The 26995-nt window shown below is 41.1% G+C and overlaps 1 protein-coding gene and 1 long non-coding RNA gene across 4 annotated transcripts in view; both read right to left on the minus strand.

Moving 5' to 3' along the window:
- LOC122436880 overlaps positions 1 to 10465 on the minus strand; it is a 31522-nt gene extending 21057 nt beyond the window's left edge. Inside the window, exons 1-2 of the long non-coding RNA XR_006268145.1 lie at positions 4435 to 10465; positions 2088 to 2091 (exon numbers count right to left, since the gene is read on the minus strand). This is a non-coding gene — a long non-coding RNA (uncharacterized LOC122436880). The remainder of the gene's footprint in view (positions 1 to 2087; positions 2092 to 4434) is intronic.
- The window catches only part of ROR1 (receptor tyrosine kinase like orphan receptor 1), a 455574-nt gene that overhangs the window by 83250 nt on the left and 345329 nt on the right, over positions 1 to 26995 (minus strand). The window lies entirely within an intron of this gene.

Below are 26995 nucleotides of genomic sequence, written 5' to 3' on the forward strand. Positions count from 1 at the left end.
GTCCACTGGAGAAGGGAATGGCAAACCACTTCAGTATTCTTGCCTTGAGAACCCCATGAACAGTATGAGAAGGCAAAAGGATAGGATACTGAAAGATGAACTCCCCAGGTTGGTAGGTGCCCAATATGCTACTGGAGATCAGAGGAGAAATAACTCCAGAAAGAATGAAGGGATGGAGCCAAAACAAAAACAACACCCAATTGTGGATGGGAATGGTGATAGAAGTAAGGTCCAATGCTGTAAAGAGCACTATTGCATAGGAACCTGGAATGTTAGGTCCATGAATCAAGGCAAATTGGAAGTGGTCAAACAGGAGATGACAAGAGTGAACATCGACATTCTAGGAGTCAGCAAACTAAGATGGACTGCAATGGGTGAGTTTAACTCAGATGACCATTATATCTACTACTGTGGGCAGGAATCCCTTACAAGAAATGGAGTAGCCATCATGGTCAACAAGAGAGTCCAAAATGCAGTACTTGGATGCAATCTCAAAAATGACAGAATGATCTCTGTTCGTTTCAAAGGCAAACCATTCAATATCACGGTAATCCAAGCCTATGCCCCAACCAGTAACACTGAAGAAGCTGAAGTTGAACGGTTCTATGAAGACCTACAGGACCTTTTAGAACTAACACCCAAAAAAGATGTCCTTTTCATTATAGGGGACTGGAATGCAAAAGTAGGAAGTCAAGAAACACCTGGAGTAACAGGCAAATTTGGCCTTGGAGTATGGAATGAAGCAGGGCAAAGGCTAATAGTTTTGCCAAGAGAACGCACTGGTCATAGCAAACACACTCTTCCAACAACACAAGAGAAGACTCTACACATGGACATCACCAGATGGTCAATACCGAAATCATACTGATTATACTCTTTGCAGCCAAAGGTGGAGAAGCTCTATACAGTCAGCAAAAACAAGACCAGAAGCTGACTGTGGCTCAGATCATGAACTCCTGATTACCAAATTCAGACATAAATTGAAGAAAGTAGGGAAGACCACTAGACCATTCAGGTATGACCTAAATCAAATCCCTTATGACTATACAGTGGAAGTGAGAAATAGATTTAAGGGACTAGATCTGATAGACAGAGAGCCTGATGAACTATGGACGGAGGTTCGTGACATTGTATAGGAGACAGGGATCGAGACCATCCCCAAGGAAAAGAAATGCAAAAAGGCAAAATGGTGGTCTGAGGAGGCCTTACAAATAGCTGAGAAAAGAGGAGAAGCAAAAAGCAAAGGAGAAAAGGAAAGATATACCCATTTGAATGCAGAGTTCCAAAGAATAGCAAGGAGAGATAAGAAAGCCTTCCTCAGTGATCAATGCAAAGAAATAGAGGAAAACAACAGAATGGGAAAGACTAGAGATCTCTTCAAGAAAATTAGAGATACCAAGGGAACATTTCAGGCAAAGATGGGTTCGATAAAGGACCGAAATGGGTATGGACCTAACAGAAGGGGAAGATATTAAGAAGAGGTGGCAAGAATACACAGAAGAACTGTACAAAAATGATCTTCACGACCCAGATAATCACGATGGTGTGATCACTCACCTAGAGCCAGACATCCTGGAATGTGAAGTCAAGTGGGCCTTAGAAAGCATCACTACAAACAAAACTAGTGGATGTGATGGAATTCCAGTTGAGCTATTTCAAAGCCTGAAAGATGATGCTGTGAAAGTGCTGCACTCAATATGCCAGCAAATTTGGAAAACTCAGCAGTGGCCAAAGGACTGGAAAAGGTCACTTTTCATTCCAATCCCAAAGAAAGGCAATCCCAAAGAATGCTCAAGCTACCGCACAATTGCACTCATCTCACATGCTAGTAGTGTAATGCTCAAAATTCTCCAAGCCAGGCTTCAGCAATATGTGAACCGTGAATTTCCAGATGTTCAAGCTAGTTTTAGAAAAGGCCGAGGAACCAGAGATCAAATTGCCAATATCCGCTGGATCACCGAAAAAGCAAGAGAGTTCCAGAAAAACATCTATTTCTGCTTTACTGACTACGCCAAAGCCTTCGACTGTGTGGATCACAGTAAACTGTGGAAAATTCTGAAAGAGATGGGAATGCCAGACCACCTGACCTGCCTCTTGAGAAACCTGTATGCAGGTCAGGAAGCAACAGTTAGAACTGGACATGGAACAACAGACTGGTTCCAAATAGGAAAAGGAGTATGTCAAGGCTATATATTGTCACCCTGCTTATTTAACTTATATGCAGAGTATATCATGAGAAACGCTGGGCTGGAAGAAGCACAAGCTGGAATCAAGATTCCTGGGAGAAATATCAATAACCTCAGATATGCAGATGACACCACCCTTATGGCAGAAAGTGAAGAGGAACTAAAAAGCCTCTTGATGAAAGTGAAAAGGGAGAGTGAAAAAGTTGGCTTAAAGCTCAACATTCAGAAAATTAAAATCATGGCATCTGGTCCCATCACTTCATGGGAAATAGATGGGGAGACAGTGGAAACAATGTCAGACTTCATTTTTCTGGGCTCCAAAATCACTGCAGATGGTGATTGCAGCCATGAAATTAAAAGAAGCTTACTCCTTGGAAGGAAAATTATGACCAACCTAGATAGCATATTAAAAAGCAGAGACATTACTTTGCCAACAAAGGTCCTTCTGGTCAAGGCTATGGTTTTTCCACTGGTCATGTATGGATGTGAGAGTTGGACTGTGAAGAAAGCTGAGCACTGAAAAATTGATGCTTTTGAACTGTGGTGTTGGAGAAGACTCTTGAGAGTCCCTTGGACTGCAAGGAGATCCAACCAGTCCATCCTAAAGGAGATCAGTCCTGGGTGTTCATTGGAAGGGACTGATGCTGAAGCTGAAACTCCAATACTTTGGCCACCTCATGGCGAAGAGTTGACTCATTGGAAAAGACCCTGATGCTGGGAGGGATTGGGGGCAGGAGGAGAAGGGGATGACAGAGGATGAGATGGCTGGATGGCATCACCAACTCGATGGGCATGAGTTTGAGTAAACTCCGGGAGTTGGTGATGGACAGGGGGGCCTGGCGTGCTGCGACTCATTGGGTCGCAAAGAGTCGGAGACAACTGAGCGACTGAACTGAACTGAACTGGGCTGTTTTTGTTTAGCCTGGAGTCCCAGTTTGTGGCACACAGCTCCCAAAGAGAATGCTGGCCTCTGGAGGAATGGGAGAAGTAAGACAGCATCATCTCTGTAAGAGAACTTGGGCTGAGAGAAGGGTCAGAAACACTCCTTTTCTGTTTATCCCTGAGACAGTGAAGACTTTGAGTTGCTTGAACTGCATAAACTGACCCCTTCTTACACCATTTCAGAGCGGGTTTGTGAGGGTGCCGTGACTGAAGGGCGTGAGCTGGCAGGGGGTTTGCCTCTGGACAGAGGTACAGCCCATATAAAAACCCAAATGCTTGTGCTAATGGTCTTTCTTCGGGACCATGCTGCATGGACTTCACATGCACTACGCATACCTCTGGGTCCAGTCAATTGGCAGTTTTCACTTAATTTCAGCACTTCCTTGGGGCCTCCCCAAATTACCTGGAACAAATTTATAAGAACGGAAGTTCTTCTAGAGCCAGAGAAATGTCGCTTTTTTCTTTATCCCCAAGAAATTTTTTGGTGGTGGGAAATATGGAACATTTTTTTAAGTCTTTATTGAATTTGTTACAATATTGCTTCAGTTGTTTATGTTCTGGTTTTTTGGCCATGAGGCATGTGGGATCTTAGCTTCCCAACCCAAGATTGAACCCACAGCTGCTTCACTGGAAGGTCCCAACCATTGGACTGCCTGGGAAGTCCTGAGAAACATTGGTTTGTGATAAGCACGTGACTGGGGCTGAGGGTTAAATGTAAAAGACAGTGAGGCAGATGTTAAGCCTTGTAGATGAATAGCAATTGTATAAAGATGGAATGAGAATGCCAGTTCTTTCTGAAGATTTGTCCATCAATAGCAATTAGTAAGTAGTCTTTACAACTTAAATGCTTCAAACTGTCCACCATGACTTAAGAGGTTTTGGAGCTTGAAGGTGCCATGAGCTGGCTGTTGACAAGGACCACTTATCACTGAATAAGGACACAGTTTGGAAATCTGGCTGATTCTGGCTTAACCAGATGCAGAAATGTACGCAGTTCCCTTCACTTCTCTCTCTATTTTTCTTGATAAAATGAGAATAATTGTACCCAGAGTATAATAACTTTGTTGCAGGCAAGACATTGTTTTGAGGCTTGAAAAAGAAAAAAAAGGTATAAAAGTGTTTGGGAAATCCACAAATACAATTCTACCTGGACTTCCCTGGTGGCTCGGACGGTAAAGCGTCTATCTACAATGCGGGAGACCCCAGTTCAATCCCTGGGTTGGGCAGATCCTCTGGAGAAGGAAATAGCAACCCACTCTGGTACTCTTACCTGGAAAATCCCATGGAGAGGAGCGTGGTAGGCTACAGTCCATGCGGTCACAAAGAGTTGGACACGACTGAGCGACCTTACTGTGTGGTAGACAGAATAACAGCTCCCATAGATATTCATATTCTAATCCCCAGGACCTTTGAATATATTAGGTTACAGGGCAAGGGGGAATTAAGGTTGCAGATGGAAATAAGATCAGTGCTCAGCTGACCTTAGAAGAAAGAAACTATCCTGGATTATCTGGGTGGGTCCAATGTAATCATAAGCATCCTTTAAATGTATAAGCAGGAGGCAGAGAGGTTAGTGTTAGGGTAATGCAATGTAAGAAAGATACTACTGCTTATTGCAAGGTTTGGAGATGCATGGGACCAGAAACCAAGGAAGGCAGACAGCCTCTAAAAGCTGGAAAAGGCAAAGAAATAGATTCTCCTTTATAGCCTCTAGAAGAAACCTTGATTTTTCAGCCCAGTGAGACTTCGGACTTCTGACCTCCAGAACTGCAAGGTTAAGTCATCAATTTTGTGGACATTTGTTGTAGCAACAATTAGGAAAATAAGTGAGCACATTAGGAAATGAATACACCACCCAAGTGTAAGCCAATATTCTCATCATTACTGTTGACATTGTCATCATCCTTGATGTCATCATCATAATCATCATCAAGACTTTATTTCAAATATGAGCCCAGGGATGAGGTTTCGAGTAAGATGTAATTTTGCCAAAATTCTCAGAAACTAAACCAGATGGTTACGTCATGAGGGGCTTGCAGAGGGAGTTTATCTTTAGGAATGCTATCACATTGTTTCTATGCAAACACTGATAGCATTGTTCACAGTATTTACTTATCTTACAAACCCTTTGCTGAGAATACAAAAAGTACACTTCAGAGTGAATTGATTTTAGCATATTATTCTTTAAGAGGTTTATTTGGAATATCTTTGCTAACATAGCCAAAGGATGTAAGCCTTAAATTTGGCTCTGCCAATCATAAGCTGTAAAATTTATAGCATATCACTTCACTTCTTTGGCCCTAGTCCCTTTTTGTAAAGTATTCATGATTGAACTAAGATACTCTTTCTTAGATCTCTTCCAGGTTTAAGAATGTTGAGTCTAATTTCTATTTTATATAATGTGAGACCAAGACCTAACAGAAGTTTTGTGCTTAATTTCCAGTAATTTAGACTTTTGTGGGATAAGCATTTGAAGCTGAAGTATAATATACATACAGAAAACCTGAACAAATCATAAATATAGAGCTTAGTGAATTTTTACAAAGCAAACACACCCACATAACTACCATCTAAATATATAGAACATTGTATGCTTAGTCGCTCATTTGCACCCGACTCTTTGTGACCCCATGGACTGTATAGCCCACCAGGCTTTTCCGTCCATGGGATTTTCCAGGCAAGAATTCTGGAATGGGTTTCCATTTCTTCCTCCAAGATATAGAACATTTCAGAACCCAGAAACATCCCGTATAGCTCTCTTAGTCATTCCCCACAGAAGTAGCCATTGTTCTGACTTCTATCACCTTATGTTAGTTTTTCATCTTTTTGAACTTCAGAGCAACTTAATTAAATAATTTATATTTCTTTTTACTTGACTTTCTTGAAACATATCTGTGGAAATCACCCTTGTTGATGCCTATAGCTGTAACTTGTTGCTTTTTGCTGCTAAGAAGTATTTTTCTTTTTGTTGCTATCCAACATGCTATGACTATATCATACCATAATTTAATTATTCTAATGTTCATGGAAAGTTAGGGTATTTTCATTTGAACACTATAATAACTTAGATTTTGCTTCTCAAATTAATCTGTTTGTAAAATAGAAAGCAATTTACTCTATTTAATTTAGCTTTGTATTCTTAGCTTACTGACTTTGAACATACATATTTTACAAATTCTGGATAGGAGGGAGACCTCGAAGAAAGTCAACAGGACCAGAGCAGGATCAACTTTCTCTGGATATTGTACCTTATCTGTGTGAAAAGGGGTTTTGCACACGGACATGTCTCTGTATAGACAAACAGGAATGAAATACTGCTGAGTATTTCTGTTGAGGACTGTTGAGGCCTCTACTAATGTCAGCACAGGGTGGCTTGTATGCACAATAAGCATGACTGCAATTGGAAGGTAGTCTGACCCACGTGAAGAATCTTCAGAACCCTGAATTTGATGATACAGGACTGTTTGTTTTGTGTAATAGAAACCACAGCTTAAGAAAGAAAAGACAGACTGTATTACATGGTGAAAAAGGTGTCTCACTGAACTGAAGGACAGGAATAACACCTAGTAGCAAGCCATCACAGGCTGTCTCTCTATGTCTATCTCTGGTTCTCTTTTCAATGTTCAATATATACGGTGAGTAAGCCTCTTGATCTTCTGTGCCGACTCTCTCCTGATCCTCATTCCTAGTTTGGTCCACTTAAGACCTGACTTGAATCAAACATTAAAATGATGGCTTCTGGAAGTCCCAATTTCTGGATGGTGTGAGGTGGAGGAGCGATAGGCAAAGTTCCTAGAGAAGGGGTGTGTAATTGGCTAAGGTTTGGGGAAATACTCTCCAAGGTACTTACAATAGATATACAAACTTTGGAGAGGGGCAGCTGGACAGTAGTAATATTTAAGAAGAGCTACAAAGTACCTCATGAAATCAGAGTCCAGCTTTATTACCTAAAGTTGACACTTTAAGAAAGGACTTTATCCCCCACGAAGCCCTAGTCTGTATTTTTTATCCTGTGGTGTAGGAGAAAGAGCAGCTTTTGAAATTGGATGGGACTAGTTTTCCATCCAAGTTCATCACTTCTGGCTGAGTTTCATTGGACAAATCACTTAACCTCTTTTGGTCCATGTCCCATATCTGTAAAATGGGAATAATAATAATGCCCAGCACATAAATTTGCTATGAGAATTAAAGACAGATGTATAAGTATCAAGCACACTGCCTGGTCCACAACTCTTTTTTCCTACTTTATTCAATGTTAAAGGTGAGGTGGCATATAATTAAGTTGAGGCAGTGGTAGGAACTGAGGTGGGGAGACTGAACTAGAATCAGAAGCTTTGCAATTTGACCCTGCATCTACAGCTGTGGGGTCTTCAACCAGCCACTAAAACTCACTGTGTCTCATTTTCTTGACAAACGAAAAAGGGGTTCAGGACAAGACTGTATCAGTGAGGTTATAACTGTTTCTGGAAGTCAAAGGTTTTCCTGTAAGTAGGTGTTGCTGAATGTGGGGGAGGGCAGATAGCAAGGGACATGAAGTTTGGTAGAATTTCCCTACTTCCATCCGCTTCTATTATCTGTTTTATAAACTGAAGTTTTGCATCAGCCTTATTTGGGGGTGGGGAAAGTATGCTGCTTAAAAAATTTAAAAGCATCTTGAAAAACACCAGATGACATGCCCTCTGGAGTCTTTCCTGTTCTAAAACATGAGGCTCTGCTAAATGCCTTCCATTGTTGGAGCCCAGCTACCTCCAGAGCCAGAAACAGCCTGGACATTTTCAGCAACCCATTAAGGTGTCTGTCCTGGGACAGTAGGAAAAACAAACCCTAAAAAGGGCCGTGGCTGAAACAGAGAGAGACTCATCCAACTTGTCCAGAAAACAAACCAAACACACCCTCTCAAAATGCATTATTAATATAGTAGAGGACATGTCAGCAGGACCATAAAGATGTCTCTTTCAAAGTGGATCAGCAACCTGGGCTCTGCTTTGATGATGGCTTGTGACTTCCTGGCAAACAGAGGACAGCTCAAGAGCACAGAGCTGTCCTACGTGGTCATTCTTACCAAAACAGTTGGCCCCAGGTGGCAACTGTGAAAACATACATGTCTTTCATAGCTCCACCATTGACAGATGTGTCTACACAGAAGATATTCACAGGGGATAACGGTCTGGCTTGTGTATTTTGTGCTGTATTGAGCCAGGTAGAAAGCGGATGAAAAGGAGATTATTTTTGTGATAAAAAATTCATTCTTAGAGCAACAGCCACACAAGGAAAAGAAAGCCTCCATTCTTTCTGTGAATGAAGATCACAGCAGATAATTTATATATTGAAATCAGATATACCAAAAGGCACTTTAAAGATAATCTACTCCAGTAGTTTTCAAACTCTTTTGGAATAGATTACCAAGCAGAAGCTCAAAAATGTGATAGAGTTTAAAAAACAGTTTAACAAGAAGATTTATTCTTTTTGGAGGGGCCACATTGAGTGGTATGCGGAACTTCCCCAACCAGGGATTGAACCCATGTCCCCTGCATTGGCAGGTGGATTCTTAACCACTGGACTACCAAGAACATATATTCTGATTGAAGTAGAGATGGGGGAGGGATAAGTCAGCCCATTCTTACAACCATTTCCATCTCCCAGTACCCTTCTTGGGGCAGATCCTAAGACAGCACCATGAACACTTGAGTGCTCCCAGGAACAGACTGAAAATCACTCACTAGCCCCACCTTCCCCATTTACTGATGACAAAACCAGGCAGAGAGAGGCCAAGTGACTTGCCCAGAATTCAGGGCACGATGCAAGGGAAGACCAGGGTTAGAGCCAGGCCTCCTGATGTCTAGCCTAGTGTTCTTGCCATTATAAAACATGGAGTCATTCTAACAGTTCACTTCTTAGAAGTCACATGACCAGATACCATTGGTTTATAAAGGCTCAGTGAAGTTTTTCCTTTCTTTTTTTCTTTGCTTGTCTAAAGGATATTTAGAAGGAAAGAAGGGAGAGAGCAGAGGAAGGAGGGAAGGGAGAATTAAATTTCAACATTAAAAGCATGGGCAACTCCTTCACCCTTTCTAGAGTCATACTCAAAAGTGTGGATAAGTAATTTGAAAGGGGAGAAAATATGATATCAAAATGATTACAGGCTTACTAAATTAAATGACTTCAATGAGTCTTGAAGGAACTAAATGATCCAAGGCCCCATTCCTCCATTGACTCATTCATCCAGCTCATTAGACTCTTTCAGGAGATATTATTTGCTGTTGAGATATGGGAGTGAATGACCCCAGACCTCAAGAAACTAAGTTTTGAGGAGAAAAGGCATGGCTTGGTGGTACATCTTATGATGGGAATAGGTTGAGCAAAAGAAAAGAGACGCAGAGGAAGGGAGAGAAGGACAGGGGACTGGTGAAGAGGAGAGGGGAGAATATTACAGTGGTCAGTGGTTGAGATGAGAAGGAAGAATACCAGGTAGGCATGTGTGGGAGGACAGAATCTGAAAGAGTTTTTCCAGAGCCCCACCAGCCCAGAATGGGACATGTGCCCTGGATGATCAAAGACTGGGGACCAGTAGACTGAGAGAATGCTTTTTGAGATCCTAGGACACAAAGGGATAAGTCTGTGATTTTCTTTTCCTCCCCAGCAGCAACCTCATCTATAAAATGTGCTTAAAATGTGCTGAATTTTAACACATTAAAAGGAGTTTACTTATCTTCTCACAGTCTATAAGGCTAGTATTTTGGTCTGTGTTCAGCTATCTAGGGGTGCTGATGCAAAGGGTAAAACAGCACGCCTCTAGTTTTGTTTGGTTGGCTGGACCCAATCTGTATTTTGTACATCAGTGAGACCCTTTGCAAACTTGTTTAGTGGCTAAGACATGTCAGACTTTTCAGTGATCCCATGAACTGGAGCCCACCAGGATCCTCTGTCCATGGGATTTCCCAGACTAGAATACTGGAGTGGGTTGTCATTTCCTTCTCCAGGGGATTGAACCTGGGTCTCCTGCATTGGCAGACAGGTTCTTTACTACTGAGCCACCTGGGAAGCTCCCACGAACTTATATCACTATGCTAAAGTGCACCTGCCTGGGGTGTGGAGGAAGCACCCACAGGTCATTAATTTTTTAAGCATTTTTGGGTCAGAAGCGGCAATACCACATGTTTTGGGAGAGAACTGTGTATTGCAATGGGTTTAGTGGTAAGACATGGGCTTCAGTGATCAATGTCCTCAGTGATCAATGCAAAGAAATAGAGGAAAACAACAGAATGGGAAAGACTAGAGATCTCTTCAAGAAAATTAGAGATACCAAGGGAACATTTCTTGCAAAGATAGGCTCAATAAAGGACAGAAATGGTATGGACCTAACAGAAGCAGAAAATATTAAGAAAAGGTGGCAAGAATACACAGAAGAACTACACAAAAAAGATCTTCACGACCCAGATAATCACAATGGTATGATCACTCACCTAGAGCCAGACATCCTGGAATGTGAAGTCAAGTGGGCCTTAGGAAGCATCACTTTGAACAAAGCTAGTGGAGGTGATGGAATTCTAGTTGAGCTATTTAAAATCCTAAAAGATGATGCTGTGAAAGTGCTGCACTCAGTATGCCAACTAATTTGGAAAACTTAGCTGTGGCCACAGGACTGGAAAAGGTCAGTTTTCATTCCAATCCAAAAGAAAGGCAATGCCCAAAAATGTTGAAACTACTGCATAATTGCACTCATCTCACACGCTAGTAGTGTAATGCTCAAAATTCTCCAAGCCAGGCTTCAATAGTTTGTGAACGGTGAACTTCCAGATGTTCAGGCTGGATTTAGAAAAGGCAAAGGGACCAGAGATCAAATTGCCAACATCCGCTGGATCATCGAAAAAGCAAGAGAGTTCCAGAAAAACATCTATTTCTGCTTTGTTGACTATGCCAGAGCCTTTGAATGTATGGATCACAATAAACTGTGGAAAATTCTAAAAGAGATGGGAATACCAGACCATCTGACCTGCATCCTGAGAAACCTGTATGCAGATCAAGAAGCAACAGTTAGAACTGGACATGGACAACAGGCTGGTTCCAAATAGGGAAAGAAGTACATCAAGGCTGTATATTGTCACCCTGCTTATTTAACTTATATGCAGAGTACATCATGAGAAACGCTGGGCTGGAAGAAGCACAAGCTGGAATCAAGATTGCTGGGAGAAATATCAATAACCTCAGATATGCAGATGATACCACCCTTATGGCAGAAAGTGAAGAAGAACTAAAGGGCCTCTTGATGAAAGTGAAAGAGGAGAGTGAAAAAGTTGGCTTAAAGCTTAACATTCAGAAAACTAAGATCACGGCATCTGGTCCCATCACTTCATGGGAAATCGATGGGGAAACAATGGAAACAGTGACTGACTTTATCTTTTGGGGCTCCAAAATCACTGCAGATGGTGACTGCACCCATGAAATTAAAAGATGCTTGCTCCTTGGAAGAAAAGGTATTACCAACCTAGACAGCATATTAAAAAGCAGAGATATTACTTTGCCAACAAAGGTCCATCTAGTCAAAGCTATGGTTTTTCCAGTAGTCATGTATGGATGTGAGAGTTGGACCATAAAGAAAGCTGAGTGCCGAAGAATTGATGCTTTTGAACTGTGGTGTTGGAGATGACTCTTGAGAGTCCCTTGGACTGCAAGGAGATCCAACCAGTCCATCCTAAAGGAGATCAGTCCTGAATATTCATTGTAAAGACTGATGCTAAAGCTGAAACTCCAATACTTTGGCCACCTGTTGCGAACTGACTCTTTGGAAAAGACCCTGATGCTGGGAAAGATTGAAGGCGAGACAAGATGGGGACGACAGAGAATGAGATGGTTGGAGGCATCACCGACTTGATGAACATGAGCCTGAGTAAACTCTGGGAGTTGGTGATGGACAGGGAGGCTTGGCATGCTGCAGCCCATGGAGTCACAAAGAGTCAGACAGGACTGAGTGACTGAAATGAAACTGAACTGATGAGCTTCAGACCCAGACAGATTGGTATCCAAGTCCTAGGTGTCTCTAACCACCTCCAGGCTCTTTGGACAAGCATTTAACTTTACTGAGTCTCCAACGGGGATGAGAACAAATGTATAAGACTAACACTGTTGCTCTGAAGATTGCTTGAATTAATACATAAAATGGCCATTGTTATAATAGGCCCATATCAGGGTGAGAAGTTGATATTAGAGTCCGTGCATAGAATTAAGCCATGCAATCAGAAAAAAAAGGATGCTCCCCAGGGGAAATAGGGAAACTTTAATAATGTTTGTGAGCTAAACAGTATCCCTTCTCCCACTCCCTTACCATATTCTTAGCCTCAGAATAAAACTTCACATTGATTTTCACTGAGGATAACCACCCCAGCCATTTGCTTCACAACAGAAAAACATATTTTTTCTTTCTTACTCTGTGTAGTCAAGTGCAAACAAAATCCAGATTTTAGTTTGTAACAATGGCCATATGGAGGAGGAACTGATTTCCTCTTAGAAAACACTTAATTCTAGAACATCGAGCTCTTGGGTCATTTCCTTGCACTCTGATGACATCATATCCCAACTTGTTTATTTGCTCATCTTTAATTGTTGCTCTATGTACATTTAACAATTGGAAGTACTTATGTACTGACTAAACAGAGTATCAGAGAGTTTTTATACTAAGGCAGCTTAGGGTTCAGGAGATATTTGACATAATTACATTTCAATGAATCAGCTAAAGTTCACCCAAATGTGACTCCTGAGATCCTTTGCTCTTTTGAATAGATACTTATGAACATGGTTCTGTTTCTCTACAAAGGCCTGTCATATGACCTTCTGGATATTCTTTGAATGACCCATGAGACATACCTAATGTGGGATAAATGCAATTGATCTGGAGATAGACAACACAATAGGCACTTCCGTTTCAATGCGCAAAAAGAGTTGTTACATTTCCCTTGTTCCATTGTGAATATCAAATATTTTCTTCCCTCTAAAAACTGTAAGTTGTGGCCAGGTTTTCACATATTCTTTTCTCATTTATGGAAAGTCTAGATATAGAGACAGAAATGTACCCTACTTACTGTTAACATTTTCAAAAAAGAAAAAAAAGTCAGTTTGATGTGTACATTCCAGTCTGTTTACTCTCTGGTTAATATCCCTCAACAGAGCCTGTCCATACTCACACTTTTTAACCAACCGGTTTGATTATTTAGCTATTATCAAGCCAGCTAAAATGGTAAGTACTCACTTGGGAAATAAAACAGTATAACAAAGATGAAATGTATCAAAATTTTCAATATAATAATGTCTTTCCATTTTTAAAGTAATCCTCCTGAAAAACACCAACAGTTGTATTTAGTCACAATGGAAATATATTTTAAAACATAGTTTAAAAATGTTCTTAAAAACCTGTATCCAGAACAAACTAGATATGTCATTTTTAAGCTCTGCTCTCAGTTCTACAGAAAACATTGTACAGATTGGTTCTCTGACAAAATTTATATTCTGCAGCCTGTATTTCACCTCAAAGATTTTAAACTAGCCCTTAATGTCCTGAAGTGTACTGTCTTTTGCATTTTCATCCTCCTTATTTCATTTAATGTAAGGCTTGCCTGAATGCTTTTCCCAATTACCAAGTTATAAGGATCACATTTCTCTGGGGCTGATCTTTCTAATCAGACCTGTTTCACTCAGGTCTCTTGGTTGCAAATGACAGAATCATGACTTGAAAAAAAAAAATAGTAGTTTAAAATAGTTTAAGCACTAAAAGAATATTTACTGGCTCACTAGCCAATGTCTGGGAAAAGCGGGGGTGGAGTGGTTCAGGCAAGACTGGATCCAGGGAATCAGGTACTCCTATCTGTCTCTCATCTCAGCTTCCTGGTTTTATAGCCACAGGCAAATCCAGATTTATACTGCAATAACACATCTAGAAACACAAGAGAGCTTTATTGTCAGCTCCATACTAGAAAAATTTTGTGGAAGGATGAAGATTGGTCTGACTTATATCATCTGCTCATCCTTGGACAAGTCTCTGTGCTTTGAGAGTTTAGCATTCTGATGGCTATGCCCATAAGACTCATACAGTTGGGTGGAAGGGACCTATCTCCTCCAAAGTTAGAAGAGCTATTCATATTTGGGACACACAAAATAATACTAGATCATTCCCTTCTGAATCATTCCTTATATTGTCTCACGCCCAGTAATATTGAGAAGCAATAATTACTGTCATGTTCTTTTAAGGAGACTGAATTGAATTGTGTCTATATGAAAAAGACCATGGGTTTTAAGTTGGGTGCACAAATTTTAAATCGTTATCTTAAAACCACAACTGGCAAAAATGCAGCTTGGCAAGGTCTCACTCTTCCAGCAAGCCCCAGTGAAAGCAGTAGCCTTTCATTAAATAAACACAAGCATTCACAGGAGACGCAGTATCCTAGCCTGCTGTTGTCTGACCATCCCCACCAATGGAGTCATTACCCACATGCGGGAACCAAACAAAACCCAGTTATACATGTAACTCATTTGTTATCCAAATCTTCACATTCAGAAATTATCAGTTACTTGTTGACAGACTGATTGATAAAAAGTTCCAAAAGGATTAGCATTCTTTTCTTTCAGGTTTTTTTTTTGGTTTTGTTTTTATTTTAATAAATTCTGTCATGCAGCAGGGCTCTCCTCACGTCATTTTTGTGCCTTTATGTCCAGACCCTGGAAACTGCAAGCAGTTTCAGGGAGCCCTGCTTTACATCATTACTGCTTATCACGAGACAATAATAAATACATTTCTGTGTAGATCAGAGAATGTAAATGAAGATTAAGCCCACATTACTTAAGGTGGAAACTATGCCATCAAAACTGGAAAGAAAGGGTCACCCTCCATCTCGTGTCTGGGACCCCTTGGTTGCTCCAGCTGGGTTCTGTCTCACAGCGGTTGGTTCATGCTTTGGCTTTGTCCCACCATCTTTTCTCCGAATGGATGCCAACTGCTAATGTACCATGGTGGTTCAGACCCCGATCCGTCATGCTAATATTAATCTTTTTATTGAGTCAGTTATCACAAGCAGGTATAAACCTACCATTTCCCTCCTGACTTTGGCCAGTCTCTGATTTGTCACTTCTCTAAGAACACAGAGATTTCTTCACAAATTACTGTATTGAAAAAGGGTGCTGTTATGGGCTGCATGTTTGTGTCTACCCAAAATTCATATGTTGAAACTGTAACCTCTAGTGGGAGGTGCTGCTTTTGGGAGAGGATTAAAGTTAGATTAGATCATGAAGGTGTGACCCTCAGATGGGATTAGTGCCCTCTTTTTATAACCAGAAGAGGAGACTGGGGATATTCCTAGTTATGTGCATGCAATAAAAAGGTCTCATAAAGACAAAACCCTGGAGAAGGAAGTGGCAACCCACTCCAGTCCATGGAGAATCCCATGGACAGAGGCGCCCTGGCGGCTACAGTCCATAGGATCACAGAGAGTCAGACACCACTGAAGCGATTTAGCACATGGCATAAAGACGTAACCAGGAGGAGAGACCTTACCAAGAACCCGATCGTGCTAGCACCCTGATCTTGGACTTCCAAACTTTACACTGTGAGATATAAGTTTCTGTTGTGTCAGTCACCCACTCCATTGCATTCCATTAGAGCACCTGAACTTAGATGACATTTTAAGAGGATCACAAAATAGAGACTAGGGAAGGGAGCCAAGAAAAAATGATTTTTGTATCTCGATGAATGAATGCCTGGTAGCCTTAAGGTGACCCAAGTTTTAAATTCACCCTATTTTAAATTCTGCATATCACACAAAAGCATGTTTAGATGTTTTCTCTGTATTTCAGGTGGGCAAAGATTCTCTCATGGCTCAGGCAGGCCCTAGTATATGATGGAAAGAAATTGGACTTTTGAGTCAGACCAATACCAGCATGCCAGCCCTGCTTCTTAGTGACAATGAAAAGGTGAGCAACTTTCTTAGTCTCCATAAGCCACAATTTCCTCAGATGAAAATGGTACATATAGCTGTTACAGCATTAATGAGACGGTGTAGGTATAACATTTAGCAAAGTGTGCAATAGTTGAGCCCGAAACAAACCCTAAATGATATTAAGATGAGAACAATGAGGCTTTTCTGCAGCAGAGAACCAGCCAGATGCTCTTTATCTAGTGGGTTGTGCAGGATAGAGTGTGAAAAAGAGAAGCATGAGATAATAGTGCTGCCCTCAGAGGACTTATGGTCTAGCTGGAGGGAGCCAAAGGGAACACACACACACACACATACACATACACACAAGAAATAGCAACAAAACAATACTCAATAGCAAAATAAAATATCAAATTACAGATGATGACTGTGGATGTAAAAGTAGTTTAGAACAGAGGGTGGGTCTTGAAAGCTGGGATAATGGTTTCTAAGATATAGATCTGCAGTGGCACAGATGCTGTCAGCTTTATCCATTTTTCTATCCACAGCATGTAGACCAGCTCCTGGCTCTCAGTGGGTAGTCAATAAATGTCTGCTCAGTGACCAGATCAACCAATTGTTTGCATAATTAGTGGAAAAGCTCTGGACTTGAAATACAAAGACTTGATTGGGACCTGCTCAAAAACTCCGTACCACTAGAGAACTTTCTTAGATTCTCTGAACCTCAGTTGCCTTATCTGTAAAATGGCTATCTAATTCGCTTCCACTGCATGGGTTTGTTACACAAATAAATACACATTTGCTGTGAAAGGCACTGATCCACAGCAGGCACTTGCAAATTGGCCATAAAAATGTAGTTGTAAGGAGGAATTGGGGAACTTGCTAGGTGGCTCAGTGGTAAAAAATCTGCCTGTCAATACAGGAGATGTAGGTTTTGTCTCTGGGTTGGGATGATGCCCTGGAGAAGAAATAGCAACCTACTCCGGTATTCTTGTCTGGGAAATCCCATGGACAGAGGAGCCTGGTGGGCTACAGTCCATGGGGCATCAAAGAGTCGGAACAACTTAGCGACTGAGCACGTATGCAAGGAGGAACTGGAACCATAAGGATGGGGCACAAATTCAGGTAAGTGCAAAATAAATAATTTTAATGCTGCATTTACCATGACGTCCTTTAACTTGGGCTCCAAGATCAGGAAGGGTGTCCATGGAATAACAGGATGGAAGGCTGTTTTTCTTTCCCTCCATGGTAACCAATGGCACATGCTTCGTTGCTGTTAACAAGATCAATAAACTTGCCACATTCAGAAATCGACAATTAACCCCTTTTACAACACTTAAAGTCACAGGCCTCTCTATTTTATATAGCCAAGCAGGCTGCTGAGCACATGGTTTTTATTATTGCCCTCCCCCTCTAAAAAGAGGAAAAAAATCTACTATTAATAATTTAACACCTTATAGAACTTGTCCCTCTCTTAATGATTTTGCAGGGGAGTCTTGTGCATTGCAGCTGTCTTTGCAAGGGCCACCTCCAGGTCCATACTGCTTGGGGGAACTATATTATCTTTGGTCCGGCTTACCTTTCTAAATGTTTTATGGTTTACAGCTGTGGTGAAAAGCATTTTGGGGTCGGCAGAGATTTATTCCCCTTTTTAATGTTTTTACTAGGCTGAATAAACACATTCTCGAGGAATGAAACCTCTGGCCATGTTGGGAATATGGAAACCTGGGCCCCACTCCGTAATGGCAGCTCTTTCGTGATGGACGCTTGCTTGTAACAATGGGTGCCATTGTCAGCTTTGAATGGGACAGCAGTCAGGAGCCCTAAGTGGGTTCCAGAGTACCCAGCCCACGAGCCCGCATGATACAACCCTACCTGAAGTTGCCTTCCTTGCTGCAGCATCCCATTAACACCTGGACGAAAATGCTGTGTTTTAAGGGCTCTGGAGTGTCAGGGAAGTCGGGAATGCATAATGGATACTATTTCTTTGGCGCTTTAACATCCACCATGTGCTCATTTAAATACTTTTGGCAAAGGAGCCTAGATAAAGCGAGTCTTTTTCCTAGATTCAAATGAACCCTTAATTTTTATGAGGTTTGTAAAACTTCAGCAAAACAATTTCTTTAAAAGGGAAAAGAAAGTATTTCCTTAAGCTTGCTCATTCCGTTGATTTTGGCTGAGACGGCTCATAGAATGACTTGTATGCTATAAGCAATATTATTCATATAGTGATTTGGAGCTGGGCGGAATCAGAAAGTATTATAAATCTCTTCACATGACATTCCTGTAAACTCTGCCAGGCTGAGACTGAAATAGGCTTGGAAGCCAAGAGTCAGCACCTGCACAGCCCACTACACGGCAAAAGCTGGCCTATCACTTGACCTTCTCAAGGTGTCTCCAAGCGCGGCTTCAAAGTCAGACGAATAAAGAGCTTTGTCTTGTTGCAGGGCTTTAGGGGGTAATTAGCAAGCATAAGTCATCCTTGCAGACACACCAGTTGGCAACTTTGGAGAAACTGACATGCCTGGCTCATTTCTTTGTATCGCAGTTAGTACTTTTCTCTTCATAAGAACAGTGTTAAGGCTTCTCCATGGACTGGCTCTTAGAGGCCATCTGGCTCATCATACTAATGAGAGTTGCTGCAGATGGGGATATTCAGATGATTTCAAGCTACTGTTCTGGGCTCTGCTCTAAATGTATGGTCATGTCCTAAGATATCACAAGTTTGCAGATGTTAGATGACTGAAACAATTATTTCAATAGGAAAATTAGGAAAATTTTGGGCTCTCAGGTGGCTCAGTGGTAAAGAATCTGCCTGCCAATGCAGGAGATTCATGTTCGATCCCTGGTCCAGGAGGATCCCCTGGAGAAGGAAATGGCAAACCACTTCAGTATTCTTGCCTGGGAAATCCAAGGACAGAGGAGCCTGGTGGGCTACAGTCCATGGGGTCGCAGAGTCGGACACAAATGAGTGACTGAGCACGCATGCAGGTACTTTCATACTTAATAATAGTGACTTTTTCCCTGCTTGCTCCTTGGAAGGAAATCTATGACAAACCTCGACAGCATATTAGAAAGCAAAGATATCAGTTTACCAACAAAGGTCAGTATACTCAAAGCTATAGTCCAGTAGTCATGTATGGATGTAAGAGTTAGACCATAATGAAGGCTGAGTGCTGAAGAATGGATGCTTTCAAACTGTGGTGCTGGAGAAGACTCTTGAGAGTCCCTTGGACTGCAAGGAGATCAAACCAGTCAATCCTAAAGGAAATCAATCCTGAATATTCATTGGAAGCACTGATGCTGAAGCTCCAATACTTTGGCCACCTGATATGAAGAGAAAAAGACCCTATGGTGGGGAAGAGTAAAGGCAACAGAAGAGGGTGGCAGAGGATGAGATGGTTAGATAGCATCACCAACTCCATGGACCTGAATTTGAGCAAACTCTGGGAGATAGTGAAGGACAGGGAAGCCTGGTGCCATGGGGTTGCAAAGAGTAGGACACGACTAGTAGGACACGACAACAACAACAGAAATGTCAATAATAAAGGTTTCGTTTATAGCCAAAGGAGTTCAGGGACCAGGATAAAGCTGTAAAGCTTAAATACCATGCATATCCAGACTGATGATATAGAGCTTCCACTCAGGAGACCAACATTTCTTGTTTGATCTTATCAGGTCTCACATAGAACATGGTGATTCTCTGTTATTCTCATCATCTTTGTCATCCATTGTAATGAAGAATAAATACAATGCCATCCAAACACAGCAAATGTATATCTACACAGCAGCTCCTTTCCTAAGCCTGTTGATAATTACAGTAGTAGATCTCACAGTTTAAGATCCTTTCCCTGAATACTCAGGTTACCTCCTAGCTGGGAACACTCAAAGTATAAGAGAAATGTCAGTATTTATTTGTCCTTTCTTGCCAGTTACAGTCACAGTCCTTTGGTTCAGTATTTTTACAGACACCCAACTTCATGTATTTAAGGCAAGAATTTCCTTTGGGAATTCCCTGGCACTCCAGTGGTTAGGACTCTCTGCTTTCACTGTCGAGAGCCTGGGTTCAATCCCAAGTTGGGGAACTAAGATCCCACAGACAGTGCGGCACAGCCAGAAAGAAAAAAACAAAACAAAACAATTTCCTTCACCCTACCACATTTCTTAAGGGATAAATTATTGAGTTTGCACATTAGCTATTCCTGACCTTCCCCTCATCATTAAATAGTTTCCCAACCCATCCTCTTAATTTCAAAGGCCTTCCTGGTCATTTTAGTTATTGGAAAACATGAGTAAGACGTTCCTCATTCTCACCCATTATTCTCATCCTTCTCTGTGTCATTCCAACCATGTTCTCGTTCTTCCCTCCAAGTTGCAGAGAAGAGGTTTCTCTCTCCCTGTTGACATCTAACCACCTGGCCTGAGTAGCTTTTCTCTTCCCACCACCTCTAGGATTTTAACCCCACAATGGTTGTTTTTTCTCCTTAGCATCTTCAAAGATATCTTCCAGAAATGATCATCTTACTTCTCTCTTAGCTCAATTTCTCTCCTTTCATTCACAAACATTTTAAATCATTACCTCCAGCAGCTTTTCTTTCTTTCTCTTTCTTCCTTCCTTCCATCTTTCTTTTTTTCTTTCCTTCTTTCCTTCTGTCTTTCTATTTTGACCACACCACAAAGTTTGGGGGGTCTCAGTTCCTCCACCAGGGATTGAACCTAGGCCATGGCAGTGAAAACCCAGAATCCTAACCACTAGACCATCAGGCATTCCCAGTGTTTATTGTTGATTACCGTATATAAGGCACCATTCTTTCCCTGAAGTAATCTCTCAATGTCAACCATAATTTCAGTTTCTAAATGCAAGATCTTAGACCCTACTCAGATTTTCCTTTGAAAAATTTGATCTGTTTATCGCGTGTTCCCCAAAAGCTCTCTCTGTCCTCCATGGTTTCTACGATCTTATGCTTACCTGGTTTTCCTTCTAAATCTCCAATAACTTTCTTCCTCCCATAATCAATTTCCTTTCTCCTATACCCCCTTCCAATGATGAGTGTCACTTAGGGCTTAAACCTTGGTCCTCCACTCCTTCCTCTGATTGTGATGTTGGGAAGGCCCTTGGAATTCAGTTCTCTCTCAATCCTGGTTGTCTTTAAGGCTCATCCTGTTTTCTTTTCAACATATTTGCATTTGGATATACAACCACCACCTGGGTCAGTTCCAATCTTCAGGAAGCAAATGCTAAGATGGAGTTAAAAGAACAAGAGATTTATTAGGGGGTGATGTTTGTGGATGAAAAGTGGGGGAAGAGTAAAACATAGTCCTGGAATCTGAGAAAAGAGAAGGGGAAGGAAGGAGGACTGGGAAGGAAGAGAACCAGGTGGAGGTGCAGCTCTGAGTCTGGGCCAGCCCAGTGGAGCACCGGAGGGCACTGACTACCCATCAGAGGGGCCCAATGTGGGACAGAAAGACTCAGCTCTATTATCCCTTTGGAGATTAGTCACTGGTTGGTTCTGAGCTGCCTGCTATGGCTGATCCCCAAGGTGCTGCAGCTGGAGGCTGTCAGCTAAGTGCCTTTCTCACAGCAAGCTCTCTCTCAAAAGGAAATCTCAGACACAATCCATGCAAAACTAAGCTTTTCCTTCCTTCTCTCCCACAATATATGCTTCCGTTTTAAAGGATCCCATCTCTGCTTTGGTATCAGCCTTCTTTCATCTTCCAAACTAGATAACGTCAAGTGATCTTTGGCTTTTTCAATACCCTTATCGCTTATATGCAATTTGGGATATACCTCTTTTAAAATACTTCTCAGCTCTATCATTCCATCTTTCTTCTCAATGTCACTATTTTAACCCATAAAAATTATTATTGTATACTGATTAAAGTTTCTTATCTTTTTCCCTGGCTCATCTTTCTCACTCACTCCCTAAATGCTGTGATTTCTCAGGATTCAGTCTTTAACTTTTGTCTCCTCTCACACAACAGGCTCATCCTAGATTATTTTATCCATTGGTAAATCTCTACTGGAATGCCAGTGACTCCAAAATTTTTATCTCCAGCCCCAGTTTTGTCCAGAACTAAATCAATGTTACTCAGACTCAAGTGTTGTATGCTCTGCTTTCAAAAAGAAAGAAAAAAAAAATTGCATACCCTAGCATTATTCTATCAAATGTTATATATGTACTAACAAAAAACTAAGTATAAACTTTTGGTAATAGCTTGGTTTCCTTCCAGACTTTTTTCTTTACATATTTTATATAGTTGAGATCTATGTGTGTTTATGTGAATGTTGTGTCTTGTTTCTACTGACATTAGAGCACAAGCATTTTCTTAGTCAATAAAACTCACACATATTATTTTTTTCATTGGCATGTTTCATTCTGTAGATGTGTTGTAATGAATCTATCTTATGTCTAATGTTAAACAATAAAGCAATAAATCACTCTGTATGTAAAGTCTCATCCAAATTAAAGAGTATTTTCTCAGAATGGACTTCCAGAAATGGAAAGCTAGATATCTTCATTTCAGTGATGAGAAAACGTAGGTTCTAAAAAAAAAAAAAAAAAAAAAAAAAATGTAGGTTCTAGGAATCTGAATGATTTCCCCAAGGCCATCCAGCCTGTAAAAGGTAAGGGGTGAAAACCAAAATATCAGCCCTGATTTATTTCTGTTGGGTTCAGGCTACTCTTGTAGGGTCATGAAAGGACCCTGTCCTAGGATTCTTTGGGGGGTAGAAGGCCTGGAATCTAGGGATTCCAGGGATAACTTATTTAAGGGATAACTTATCATCTAATACCCTGAAAACTGTGGCGTGATTTGGGATTCAGATGTGTAGGTATAGGTAGCATGAGTTGTATGGGGCCTATCTGATAAGAAGAAGATTAGGAGTGACCTAGTCAAGTACTATATTCTTAGTGTGTACTTGTGCTGAAGTCACATTTGCATCAGTATTACTGTCCTGGTCTTGTCTGGGCTTAGAAAGTCGGCAGGGGTCCTTCATGGCTAAGCTCTAATACCCAGTCTTTTAAAAAGGATATGAGCCCTTAGTTAAAGTTAAATGGTGCCATGAAGTTGTATCTGTAGCTTGTCCTCCATCCATACCCTTGGCCCAGAGCTGCTGCAGTGAGAAGATATCCAATCTCGAACCCTGAAAGTTATGGCATCACTGCCTTTATTCAGGGAGAGATCTGTTTCTTGTTTGGGTCCCCACCAAGAAATGACTTTTCCAGCCAAAGAGAGCTAAAAATGTCCCTTTTATGGCTACAACATGAAGAAAGTGATGGGTGGAATGTGCAGTTCAGAGAGACAGAGCATTCAGCCATGCAACAATTCTTACACTATAAAATAAAAGCAGGCATCTAGGGTGTTTACAGAATGTGATGATAGCAAGTGATTTAGAAGAAAGATTTAAAAATAGACCAGGTTTTCTCAGCCTCAGCACCACTGACATTTTGAGCTGGATAATTCTTTATTGTGGGGGCTGTTCTATGAATTGTGGTGGTTTAGCAGCATTCCTGCACTCTACCCACCAGATGCCACGGGCACCCCTCTCCAGGCAGGACGATCAAAACTGCCTCCGGACAATGTCAGTGTCTTCTGAAGGTCAAAATCAGCCCTACTAAGAATCACCGAAATAGACTAATGGTTTCCAAAAAAGAAAGCAGCTGATCCTGATGGGGGCCGGGTGGGGGTGGGGGGCGGCGGGAGGTGCAAATGAAAAGAAAGTTCCTTGACATGGAAGATGTACAAAGCATCTTTTGAGAATAGGACTTCAAATCAGATAAAAACAGGTCCTCCTTTAGTCACCCCAGCTAAGGGTCTTCTCTAGAGCGTGGCTTCTGCTAGTCTTGACAAAAATCCTACTGGAGTTAATAAAAATTCCAAGATTGTTTCTACAATGACTGGACTTCGTAAACCCTATTGAACATCGCAATCAAGGTTTTCATGCTCAAAAAGCAGGACAACCTGCAAGAATGTTGAAACTGGCTACCCTCTATTTTAATATTTTACTTGTTACAGAACCATAAAATCTTAGTACTGAAAGGATTTAAGAAGCTGTTTAATTAAGCTTACCAAATTTCCTGTATAAGATCCTTGACAGATGATTAGAACCTTTCACAAGGTAGATTATTCCCTCATTGGAGAACACTGCTTACTTATCAGTTTTTATGTTGGAGCTACAATCTGCCTCTGAGTAATGACCATTTCTTGGCATAAATCCACTCCCTCATTTAAATGTCTGAAAGTAGATGCTGAAGTCACCTATCAAGTCTTTTCTACAGCATCTCTTCTCCACTCCAGTCAACCATTCCCAATACATTCAACAGTTTTTCACATGCCATCAGCCATCTCCCCACCAGTCACTCTCTTCTTCCTCCTTTGAACAGATTCCTTCTTCAAGATCCAGAGGGCTCTCATTAGCATCTCATAATTGCTCGTAACAATGATGCTGAACCCTCACTCCTGTCATCAAGGCCCTAAAATACTCCTTTACCTCTCATTCCCCTCAGAAGACTTCTCTCTAACCTCAGAGACAGAGCAGGCAGCAGACACATACAACTCTCAAGATCATGTCTTTTCCTTCTGCCTCCTCCTATCTGGGTCCTCCCTCCCAGACGTATTCTTACAAACTTACCTACATCTTTAGGTCTCTTCTTATCTTTCCTGTAATCTGAGGAGGATGAAGACCTGTCTCCACTCATCATTCTTCCCATTCTGTGTTTTTCAGTTTTTCCCTCTCATTCTTCCCTTCTCACAGCCTACCTATAGGAGTAGGCTCTCCATCTCTAAACCAACCAACAAAGGCAGTCATTCCTCATTCTGACTAAAGCACCACAGTTCTGAGTCTCCTTCCTCCACATCTTAGTTCTACTAAGAGCCATCCATATCTGAAGCCTTATCTCATTTATTTCTTACTTCACTACAGTCAACATCCTTACACCAGAATACTCCCCATTTACTCCCTTTGCTTCACACATACTAGGTATCTGAAGGTCTCCAGACAGACCAATTTGTTTTCTGTGCCTGGAACAATCTCCCACCTTGTCCAGTCAGCAATTTTTTAAGACCCTCAGAGGTCATCTCCTTTTCATGACCTTCCCTAAAGAGGTAGAAAGATGATCAGACCATCAGATAATCAGTTTTATAGGTGCATTGAAAGAATTTAAAAAATAATATATACCAGGTGTTTGGTGTAGTGATGGACACAGGACAAATGCTTGATAAATTGCAGTTATTATTATTCTTCGTCTCTTAGGCAGACTCCATTTCCTCTTCTCCAGGGGTCCCTTACCACCTCTAGAACATTACTCTGTATTTGTCTAAGCAGGTGATAATTTCTCCACCAGTTCACAAATCTAAGGGCAGGGACACCATTTTTTCACCTCTATGTCCCAAATACTGAGCATAATGCCTGGTACTTACTAGGAACTCAATTAATATTTGATGAATGAGTGAATGACAATTCACCTGCATGAGTACAAGGAAATTATTATGTTTCACAAGTAACAAGGGTATACCAGTTCTGCGCTGATGGTTCTGGCCTTTTCAACAGTGATATTACATTTCAAACCTCCAATTTACATCCATGAAATCTGGAATGGATTTGAATGCCAAAAATCAAGTCAGCCTTCCCTGAGCCTGGTTCCTCTATCGGGAGAACCACCATGCCGGATCCTGGAGGCTGAATGCACTTTTGGTCCTGACTGGTGCTCTCTGTCCTCAGTGGATCAGGTTAGCCGTACCAGCCAGCCTCCCTAGGTTCAACTGTGGGCCAGCCGCTGAAGGCGGAACAAAAGCAGTATTGATGCCACCACTCAAAGCAGGCCCTTGGGCAAGGATCAGAGGACTTGCCTGTCAGCTTCTCTCTTCCCAGACACAGCATTCAGCTCCACCTCTGCCTTCAGGAGCTGGGGTAATGTCAGCCACCAACACACAAGGAGAGAGGTATGTTATGCCAGGTGTGAAAGCGCTCAGAGGAATGCTGCCTGGTAGCTACCACGTGGAGATGAATTTTAGTGGATGTTGCATTCTCATCATGGTGTTGCTAATTGTTTTATTTAAGTAGCCAACCCCAGTCAGAGTGAAAAGGCTGTTTACTAACTTTTTCACCACTGTAAGAATCCTTAAATTTTACATCCACCTTCCCCCTAAGACTTAAGCTTTAAATATCTGTCAAATATATAAATTTACAGTTTTTACAGGGAAAATATTTACATATCGAACCCTTACAGGCTGTACTACTCTTCCTGTATTGTTTTCTATTCCTTATAGCAACCCTATGGGGAGAGTCTATTGCTTTTTTTTTATAAAGGTGAAAAATGAGGCTCAGGTAGTTTAAGTAACTTGTTCAGGACCACACACCTTCTAAAAGATCTTATTTGTAGTCAGTCAGTTTGTCCAAAGTCACACAGCTTTTTAAATAATCTCAATTAACTAACAGCTAATTAGGTAAAAGTAATTGTTCCCCTTATTGTTACTAAAATAAGCATCTTTGTAAACTTAAAAAATAATTAACCAAATTTGTTAAAATATAACATATAAATACAGTAAATATATTAAAAGACCACTGTCAATTAAATCCTCTAATTAGCATAATAAGAATGCAAATTTTTTTCATTTAGTTGATACAATTTGAAACAAATTTCTGGTATTAGTGATCCTGTACTGTTGAAAAATAAAATGATAATAATAATATGCAGCTATCAATAGGACTTTTGAAATTTCATAAATAGTTCTTAGAATTTTACTATTTATTCCAAGTGTCTGTGGGGCCTGAGACATCCAGGATGCAGTCACTGCTCTAGAGAATTGTTCTTTGTTGCTTATCCTTTGAGAACTGTTTCTCAATGTACTGTATACATGCTGAATGCCATTTTTATTCTTGGACTTTTCTAAACTCAGGCAAAATTCTGTCCATTGTGAAGGCACGCAAAGGTCTTTCCTTTGACCTAA

The sequence above is a fragment of the Cervus canadensis genome, chromosome 2 (assembly GCF_019320065.1).
Source record: "Cervus canadensis isolate Bull #8, Minnesota chromosome 2, ASM1932006v1, whole genome shotgun sequence".
Lineage (NCBI taxonomy): Eukaryota > Metazoa > Chordata > Mammalia > Artiodactyla > Cervidae > Cervus > Cervus canadensis.